The sequence below is a fragment of the Castanea sativa genome, chromosome 8 (genome assembly GCF_040712315.1).
Source record: "Castanea sativa cultivar Marrone di Chiusa Pesio chromosome 8, ASM4071231v1".
Taxonomy (NCBI): Eukaryota; Viridiplantae; Streptophyta; class Magnoliopsida; order Fagales; family Fagaceae; genus Castanea; species Castanea sativa.
In genome coordinates, this window is record NC_134020.1 from 26,891,784 (window position 1) to 26,902,294 (window position 10,511).

The 10,511-nt window shown below is 36.3% G+C and overlaps 1 non-coding gene across 1 annotated transcript; it reads left to right on the forward strand.

Moving 5' to 3' along the window:
* Positions 1-10,052: 10,052 nt before the first annotated feature.
* On the forward strand, positions 10,053-10,125 carry TRNAK-UUU (transfer RNA lysine (anticodon UUU)). The gene has a single exon. It is a non-coding gene; the product is annotated as a tRNA-Lys (tRNA).
* The last annotated feature ends 386 nt before the right edge of the window (positions 10,126-10,511 follow it).

The window sequence follows — 10,511 nt, forward strand, 5'->3', positions numbered from 1 at the left end:
TGGCGTGAGTTTCTTTGGCAGCGTGGTTCAGGTAGTGGGTTTTGTTTGGCGTGGATTAGGTGGGTTATGGTGTGGAGATTACTGTTTGGCGTGGTGGAAATCAGCGTGGAGCTGTGGTGGCCGTGGAAAATTAGCATGGAGTTGTGTGTGCGGCTTTGTTGTTGGCTCCAATTGGTCTCGGTTAATGGGGTTTTTTTTTTTTTTTAACGTGGTTTTGCTTTTGGTTTGATAATCCAATGGTGGTGCTGGGATATATGGGGGTGGAAGTGTGTTCATTGTGGTGTTGATCTTTTTATTAGGATGTGTGCCCTTAAATCCTATTGTATGATGCTATGTATGACATTATGTATGACTTAATGTTTTAGTTAATAAAGTTATTTTATTATTATTATCTAAAAATAATGGTAACATGAATATTGAGACATTATCATATAATCCATGAGATGCATAGTATGTGCTTTAGTTACAGAAGATATAATTTACAAGTTCTTTGTAAACTCAAAATTTTAGTTCATAATCGGTGATGAAATTGGGCATTTCATCTACGAAGACTATAACATATCAACTAAGATGATTTGTCTTGATCATGGGAATAGAGATTTCTACTTGGGATGTTGATATGTTTTAACTCTTAAAACATATTGAACTGAACTGCTGTGAGATTTGTTATTCTCCTAATGATTGTCAAATAAATAAAAACTCACAACTTTTATTTACATAAACTCTTAATCCTGAGAGGATAATGGACCTGATCATGAAATGTAGGTTGCTTTGATATATCAGAAGTGAGGTCTAAAGAAATGATCAAAACTTCAGTATGTTGTGCAATCACATTTAGTGTTGATGGAACATATATTCTCAAAATGGAATCCATAATCTCTTAATGGAGATATAAAATATTCTCTTGAGATAAGTTTAATGAGTTTAGTTATTCAGAGAGTTAGGTCTAACTACTTTGGTAAGAAGTTATTAAAGTATAGATTTATGAAATTGGATTTCACAAATATATGATGAATAACTTTAAAGGATTAAACCGGGTACTCAGGAAATTAAAATGTAGTAATCTTCAAAGTGATAGTCTATATTCATGACTTTGTATTACTACGAATATTTTATGAATGAGTTGCATGTACAGTAAAATTTTGGGATATAATTTATAAATAAGGCCTAGAGTGCAATTATATTTATATAGTGGTATTAAATATAGTTAATGGTAACTTTGGACTTGTCAAGATTTGACAGAGAAGCCCAAGACCCATTGGAGCTAGTGTCTTATTGGTCCCTTTTGATCCCACTCCAAGCTACACACTTAAACCCAATTGAAAATGCCCAAAAGGCTAGCCCACTTAGATAATTAGTTAGATATAAAGGGAGAAACATACAGAATTTTGTAGGTATGAAAAATAATAACACTATCGTGAAATGGTGTGTAAGAAGTGTTAGACACTTTGACATTCTCTCTTGAAAAACTGATTGAGAGACCACACTTCTTGGGCGTTAATGAAATTAGAGTGAAGATTAAAAGTGTTTCCAAGTGCGGTTGTAAAATTAATGTTTTAATGAATAGATGATGTAAATAAGAAATAGAATGTTGAGAATATTATAAAATAGTATTATATGATAAAATAAGATAGAGTAACATTCCCGAATATGAATACTCTAAGGCTATATTGACATAGATACAAAAATACATACAAAAACAAATTCGTGCTACTCAACTTTCTATCAAAATTCAAATATATATAGTGTAAACTAATACAAAAACTCTTGCCCCGGCTTTGTTAAGTCCCAAACAGAACTTAAGAAGTACGACTCAATAGTCTAGCTAAGAGTATAGGACATAGATTGGCAATGAGTAGCATCTTTCACAAGTCAAGGAAGGAGAGCTAAGAGCTAATTAATATGTATGTACGACGATGTAGGCATGTAGTACTGACACAGTGACACCATCGTGATCATGATCATCCGCTGCACATGTCAAATCACAGTTTCTGATCTCCTCTACTTTTCTTTGATGTCCTTAATTCGTACTCTCAGTGCTGCAAAACGCAAAGTCTTTCATTTCCCACTCTTCTGTCCTTGATTGTCCCTTCTAATATGTATATTTCTCTAATGTGGCTAATGCTATCACCTTCCATATTGGCCCTAGCACACAGCTCATGAGTCATGACCCAATCCATGGGACCACCGAGGCTTAGCTAGCTCCACATACCACCCCAACCCACCACCACCACCACCACCTGGCCTTGCTTGACCGGTGATGCGTCTTTACTCTCTACTCTCTAGAACGAGAGTGACCGACTCCTTACATTGTAGTTCATTTATGAATCACGATGATTCACTTTTAGTCCTGTAACCCTAAGGTTTAGTAGATCTATACTATACTATACTATAGAGCCCTAATAATGATATCTCTGATATATTATTGATGGAGCACTGCCAGTACATAGTACAGACACGGGCCCTGTTGCATTGAAATTTATATACAGCTCTGCATGGAACGAAATAGTTTCAATTCCGTTCACTCTTTTCTCAAGTCAGAAAGAAGAAAACGGGGAGACTATCTCCAATGAAAAATAATGCCACTGTTGATATTAGTTAGGAGTTAGGACCATGTCCTGGTTATAGTGTACTCTTTGTCAGAATATTTACTGTGACTTGTGAGCAATCTCCATCAAAAGGAGTACTTCTTTTTTTATAATCTTACAACAAAGATTACCAGTCAGCGTGGGCCATACTTGGTGTCAATGCCTAATAACATGGTTCATCACATGGACTGGCTAATTCGACCAATGTAAATATTAATGGTCCGAAATTGACTATCATTTTAATGGTCCATGCATGCAGTGATCTTTATAGAAATTAAATAAAATTAAAAAGACAAACAAAACCAACTTACTAGAATAGGAAAGTAGAGCTACCACCAAAGAAAGTTTCTTGAACAAAAAACGCAAAGCAGAACAAAGCATCATCTACTACATATGAATCGCATAAATTGCACTACAGCTAAGAAAAGAGATAACAATTTGTCCAAACAACCCCACTAAAATTCTAATTCAACAAGCGAGAATGGAGAGCACTCTTTAATTCACACACACAAACATGGTATATATTCTGGTACCGTTTGTATGTGACATTAATAATAATAATAATAATAATGATGATGATGATTGATAAATTAGCTCAGCTAGCTAGCAGGCCAGCACCAACAATCTATGTATGTCAACACGCAGTAGCATCACGAACTTCAAAGAAAGATCGATTCTTGACGACGATGTCGTACATGTGGAGGGTCTTAAAGTTGGCAAAATTTTTTGGAAGAGAGATCAAGTGGGCTGAGTTTTCTGACCTGTGGAACTGTAGGAGGTTTGGGCAGCTAGAGTTGTGATAGCGAGACCAGCCAAGCTCGGTGAGACACTGCTCGAGTTGGGAGTAGGATCGGATCACTTGGTTAGCTGGGAGGTAGACCAGGACTCGGGGTCGAGCGCCAGGTGCAGTAGCTGTGCCTGGATATGGTGGCTCTTTTTGCTCAAAGGACTCCCTCGTTGGATTGGTGATTAGACGAGCCACGCCATTCTTGTCAAATATCCACACACCAGACATTGTGTGCGTCTATGTGATCAGAGAGAGAAATAGAGACTTAGAGAGGTGACGTACGAAAAATTTCAAGGTGGTGCTATACTATATAAGACGATGACGACACGTGAGTGTGAAGTTTCATGATTGTAACTTGTAACTTGAAGAGACCCTATATTGGACCTACTTTTTAGCCTAAAGGAAATTTATACATAGAAAGCAGAAATAGAGTAAACAAAATCAGGCTACCATTTGTACTGTGCATTTTTTCTTCTTTCTTTTATTATTATTATTTTTTCACCTGCAGGAGTGTGGGTCAATTTTAATTCAACAAAATTATAAGGTTTAATAAACTTGATCTTGATCTTACTGTCAAAAATAAACGTGATCTTAAATTTCAATGTTTGATTTAAAACTTTTGAAATTATCGGTTTATATTTTAAAACCTTCCTTAAAATATATAAGTTTAAAATGTAATTTACTAAAAAAAACTAAAATTAGAAAATAAGCTCAAGCACTTTGTTAAAATATACTATTCATTGAGTATAATTAAAAAAGAACTGAAATTTTGAGTTTTTTTTTTGGGGTCGGAGGTAATTAAAGCCCCATGAATACACGGGATATGGTTTTGAAAGCACAATGTGCGACTGAAATGGTTTTGTAACTTTTGTTGAACATGCAGATGGCATTTTGGCAACCACGAGTGCAGAGGATGCTACCCGTTTCACGTTTTTCTTCAGTATCCGTTACATATTACTGTTTTCAAAATGTTATCTTGTGTTGTTCAACTTTTGGTATTGAGGGGTTGTCAGAATTGTTGAATGTTGTATTTAAAGAAGAACAAATTAATTCTCTAGAATGGTAAAACATTCATCATCCACGGGATAACATGTGGAGGTTTGTTTATGGTAGAAAGTATTTGTGGCATATTATTTTACGAGTTTGAGTAGTGACAAACTTGACTATTACGTGGATAATTTCATCCCATTTAGGGTTTAAGTGAGTAGAGGATAGTAAACACATCTACAAAGTCCATTTTTTAATTTAGCATTTTCAGATGAAAATAGTGTATACTAGAAGCAATGTAAAGTAAAGTAAAGGGTGTAGGAAATAACACGAAATTCCCAACATGTGAGAAAAAAAAAATAGAGAAAACACACGCCAAAGAAAAATAATTATACGCACAAGATAGTATTTACATGGTTCGCAAATTTGCCTACATCCACAAAATTGTAAGGATTTCACTTTTATCAGGGGAAAAGTACAAAGTGCGGTTACAGTTTCTCACTCTCTCAAAAACAACAACCAAAAAACCCTAATCACCAAAACAACATTTTTCTATATCCTGAGCACAAGATTCACAATGGGCTACAAAACGGGCCAAAAAAATTTTTTGGCTTGTCGGCCCAAGCCTTCGCTCCATGGACTAAGTCTCAGAAAATCTCCTATTAAAAACCACGCAACATTATTCGAATCGGGTCGAGTCGTCAACCGGATCAAACACAACTAGGCTCCACAAAACCCAATAAATTTCCAACTTGAAGACTAGTTCAATCACCAACATCAGCCGCTATCTTCCAAAAACAATCCCTCATCCCTGCAACTCATCCTCCTGTCCTCAAGCTAGAAGGCCAACTGAAGCTGCACACAGCTTCAGCTTCTCAATAGTGACACCCTTAGTCAACATGTCTACCGGGTTCTTAGATCCACAAATCTTCTCAAGTATTACCAGCTTATCTTCAACAAGGTATCGGATAAAGTGGTATTTTGTCTATATATGCTTCGACTTTGAATGAAAAACTGAATTTTTAGTAAGAAAAATTGCACTTTGACTATCACTATGTAAAATGTCCATCTCTTGCTTCTTACCCAATTCATCTAAGAACTCATATAGTCAAATCATCTCCTTTCCAGCTTCAGTTGCTGTAACATACTCAGCTTTTGTAGTAGACAAAGTAACAATCTTTTGTAAATTTGAAGCCTAAGATATAGCTGCACCACCCGGAGTAAATACAAATCTAGTAATACTCTTTCTACTATCAATATCACCAGCAAAATCAGCATCTACATAACCCTGTAGTTTCAAACTTGCACATGTGAAGTGAAGACATGTATATGATGAACCCCTCAGATATCTCAGAATTCACTGGATTGCTTCCCAATGCTGCTTTCTTGGCCTACTCATGAATCTGCTCACAACTCCCACTGCCTGTGCAATGTCTGGCCTTGTACACATTATATCATACATTAAGCTGCCAATAGTTGAGGCATAGGGCACCCTGCTCATATTGTCCATTTCTTATTCTGTCTTCGGTGACTATTCTTTACTTAGTTTGAAATGACTACCCAAGGGTGTGCTCACTGGTTTAGCTTCATTCATGTTGAATCTGTTAAATATTTTCTTCACATACTCTGCTAAATAGTTTCAATGTACCATTAGCTTTGTCTCTAATGATTCTCATACCAAGGATTTGCTTTGCAACTCCCAAATCCTTCATTGCAAACTGTTTTGACAATTGCTTCTTCAGATTATTAATCTCCTCAATGCTAGACCCTGCAATGAGCATATCATCCACATACAACAGTAAAATGATGTAAGAATTGTCAAAAAACTTAACATAGCAACAGTGATCAGCTTCACATCTCTTGAACTCAATTCTATGCATAAAACTGTCAAATTTCTTGTACCACTGTCTAAGAGCTTGTTTTAGGCCATACAAGCTCTTTTTCAGTTTGAAGACTAGATTCTCTTGTCCCTGAACAATGAATCATTCTGGCTGAATCATGTAAATTTCTTTCTCCAAGTCACCATGAAGGAATGCCGTCTTCACACCTAATTGCTCAAAATGTAAGCTTTCTGCAGCCACCATTCCTAGTGCTAGTTTAATTGTTGACATCTTCACAACTGAAGAAAATATCTCTGAGTAGTCAATGCCCTTCTTCTGCTGGAACCCTTTAACAACTAATCTGGCATTGGAACGTTTGCTACTATCATGCTCATTCTTTATTCTTTATACCCACTTGTTGTGTATAGCTTTCTTTCCTATTGGCAATTCAGTCAATTCTCATGTCTGATTCTCCAATAAGGAATCCATCTCATCCTTCATGGCTAACTCCCACTTACTTGAATTCTCATCTTGCAAGACTTCATCATAACACTCTGGCTCACCACCATCAGTCAACAGAAGATAATTTAGGGCGGGTGAATAACGTTGTGGGGGTCTAATGGTCCTGGAAGATTTGCGAACTTCAACTACAGGTGTACTCTGATCTATCTATGAATCTACATTATCCTTATCTTCTTCACCCATTTTCTAGACAGTACTTTCAGTCAATTCATCTAAGTTGACAAACTCAAATTTATTTCGATCTGTCTTTGTAACATCTGGCACTACAGTTGACCTGTCCTTATACATAACCTGTGCATTAAATATCACATTTCTACTTCTGATGATTTTCCTGTTTTGTTCATCCCAAAACCTATAGCCAAATTTCTCATCACCATAGCCAATGAAAAAACATATTTTAGACTTTGCATCAAGTTTACTACGAGCATCAAAATCAATATGAACATAAGAAACACAACCAAAAACTTTTAAAAGGGAAAACTTTACCTATTTATCACTCCAAACCTCCTCTACAAGTCTGAACTCCATGGGAACTAATGGTCCTCAGTTTATCAGGGAAGCTGCAATGCTGACAACATCAGCCCAAAAAGTTTTTGATAGTCCAGCATGCAACCTCATACTCCTAGCACGCTCATTGAGAGTTCTGCTCATGCGTTCAGCCATACCATTCTGCTATGGTGTCCCAAGAATGGTCTTCTCCATCCTAATTCCTTGTGTAGCACAATACTCACTAAATTCTTGATCTATGTACTCTCCTCCATTATTTGACCTCAAACATTTTACTTTCAAACCTATTTTTGTCTCAACCATGGCCTTCCACTTCTTAAAAGTTTCAAATACATCAAATTTATTTTTCAGAAAATAAACTCATATCTTTCTGCTTGAGTCATCAATGAAAGTGATGTAGTACCTTGAACCTCCAAGGGATGCAACTGGAGAAGGCCCCCACAAATCAGTGTGTACTAACTCTAATTTCTCAGCCTTCGGTGTCTGCCATTTTTCAAGAAACTCACATTTTTCTGCTTTCCTAAGATGCAGCTTTCACACATGTCAAAATCAATGGACTTCAATTCTGGTAGTTTTCCTCTTGACAGCAGCATCTTTATCCCTTTCTCACTTATGTGACCAAGTTTGCGGTGCCATAGGCTTGTATCAGTACTTGCTTCAGCAACTGCAACTGTGTCTCTTGGACTTGAGGTCATATAAAGAGTACTAGTCTTCTTTCCATGAGCCAATACCCTAGCTCCCTTTGTAACCTTTCAAGTCCCACCAATGAATAGTATTGCATGCCCTTCATCATCAAGTTGTCCAACAAAAATCAAATTCCTCCTCAAGTCAGGAATATGTTGAACCTTCTCTAGTAATCAAACAGACCCATTGGGCAACAATATCCGCACGTCTCCCATACCCACAACATCCAAGGCTGCACCATCAGCCAAATACACCTTACCAAAATCACCTGCAACATAATTTTGTATGATTTCTCGGTGTGGAGTGGTATGAAACGGAGCTCTGAGTCCAAAACCCAATTATCAAGTGGATTGTCTACTGCAAGAAGTAATGCATCATGTACTTCTTATGTTACATCATTAGTAGAATCGTCTTCATTCTTCTTCTTAGGACTTTTGCATTGCCTCCTAAAGTGACCTGTTTTTCTACAGTTCTAGCATTGTACTTGTTGGCCTAATCTAGATTTACTTCTGTTTCGATTAGAATTTTTAGATTTTGATTTGCCCCAATTTGAATTTCTATCATTACCTCTGCCTTTTGACTTAAGGTTTAGGGCAAAACCAAATCCTGAGGTTTCACCGACATCTCTTTTGTGAATCTCCTCAGCCAGAACTAAATTTTGTATGTCATTGTACTTCAGCTTTTCTTTTCCTGTGGAATTGCTTACTACCATCCCCATTGCCTCCCAGCTGTTTGGCAAAGAAACCAAAACGATTAGTGCACGGATCTCATCATCAAAATCAATTTCTACAGATGAAAATTGATTTGTGATAGTGTTGAATTCATTCAGATGTTGTGCTACTGATGCATTCTCTACCATCTTCAGATTGAACAGTTTCTTCATCAGATGCATCTTATTGTTTGTTGAGGCTTTTCATACATACTAGACAAAGCCTTCATCAAATTTGTTGTGGTCTTCTCCTTTACAACATTGTGTGCAACATACCTAAACAGCGTTAACCTGATAACTCCCAGTACCAGTCTGTCAAGAAGAGCTCATTCCTCATCCTTCATAATAGCAGGTTTTGTCCCCAAAAGAGGCAGATGCAATTTCTTCCCATAGAGATAATCTTTAATCTGCATCCTCCAATATGCGAAGTCTATGCCGTAGAACTTTTCTATTCTAGATGCCTTTCCTGCTTCCCCTGCCATTGCTCACACTCAAACCTAACCCTAGGGTCTAATACCAGTTGTAGGGAATTAACACGGAATTCCCAACCTGTGAGAAAAAAAAAAAGAAAAAAAGAGAAAACACACGCCAAAGAAAAATACTCAAACGCACAAGATAGTATTTACTTGGTTCGAGAATTTGCTTACATCCACGGAGGTGCAGGGATTTCACTAATATCAGTGAAAAAGTACAAAGTGCAGCTACAGTTTCTCACTCTCTCAAAAATAACAACCGAAAAACCCTAATCACTAAAACAACATTTTTCGATATCCTGCACATAAGATTCACAATGAGCTACAAAACGGGCCAAATTTTTTTTTTGGGCCTTTCGGCCCAAGCTTTCACTCCATGGACTAAGCCTCAGAAAATCTCCCATTAAAAACCACGCAACATTATTCGGGTCGGGTCGTCAATTAGATCAAATATAACTAGGCTCTACAAAACCCAACAAAGGGTACCTCTTAAAGGACCTAACTAACTTACCTTAAATATTATAGCCTCAACTTCATCATTCTTGTGACTTGTGAGGTGTCACTTTTTTTTTTTGAACTTCACTTCTGTTCATTTTATACTTTGAATTGGAAGTAATAAATATAAGGTTCGGTTAATGTGTGCCCTAAGGGCACATATTAAACCATTTATTTTTGAAAATATTTTCTCGGAAATTTAAAAATTATTGACAACTTTTTCAATTTTCAAAAAAATATTTTAAAAAATAGATGGCTTAATATGTGCCTTTAGCAAAATCCATAAATATAGCAATAATTAGCTAGAGCAAAATAATCTTTAGTATATGGTATACGTCTAGTTGAAGAAACAAATCATTAATATTGTGCAACATTATACATGGTCTTTGACTGGTCATTGGTTGGGTTATTTAAAATAAAAATAATATTAATTAACATGTTTTAGTTCAATTATAAAATGTGGAGCCTTAAAATCAAGTAGCCGTCTTAGCTCAGCCGGTAGAGCGCGTGGCTTTTTACCACGTGGTCGTGGGTTCGATTCCCACAGACGGCGTTTTGTTATCCTTTTCGGTAAGGGAACCTTGAGGAAAACTTTGGGCTTCCTTTACCATTATACTTTTTTTGTTGTTGTTGCTGAAGCCCTTTAACCATTATATTTTGTTGGATATGGGTATGGCTTTCAAATTTCATAATCAGATCCAAAAATATAATCACATATATATAATTATTAAGGTTTGTTATTATTATATAGCAATTTTAATTAGCTCAAAGTAAAACAAATATTATACACATTCAAATCATACCTGAGTTTTCAAGAAACAATTATTTGTTGAAAACTTTGGGCTTCCTTTAACCATTATATTTTGTTGGATATGGGTATGGCTTACCTTGAGGAAAACTTTGGGCTTCCTTACCATTATATATATATATATATATATA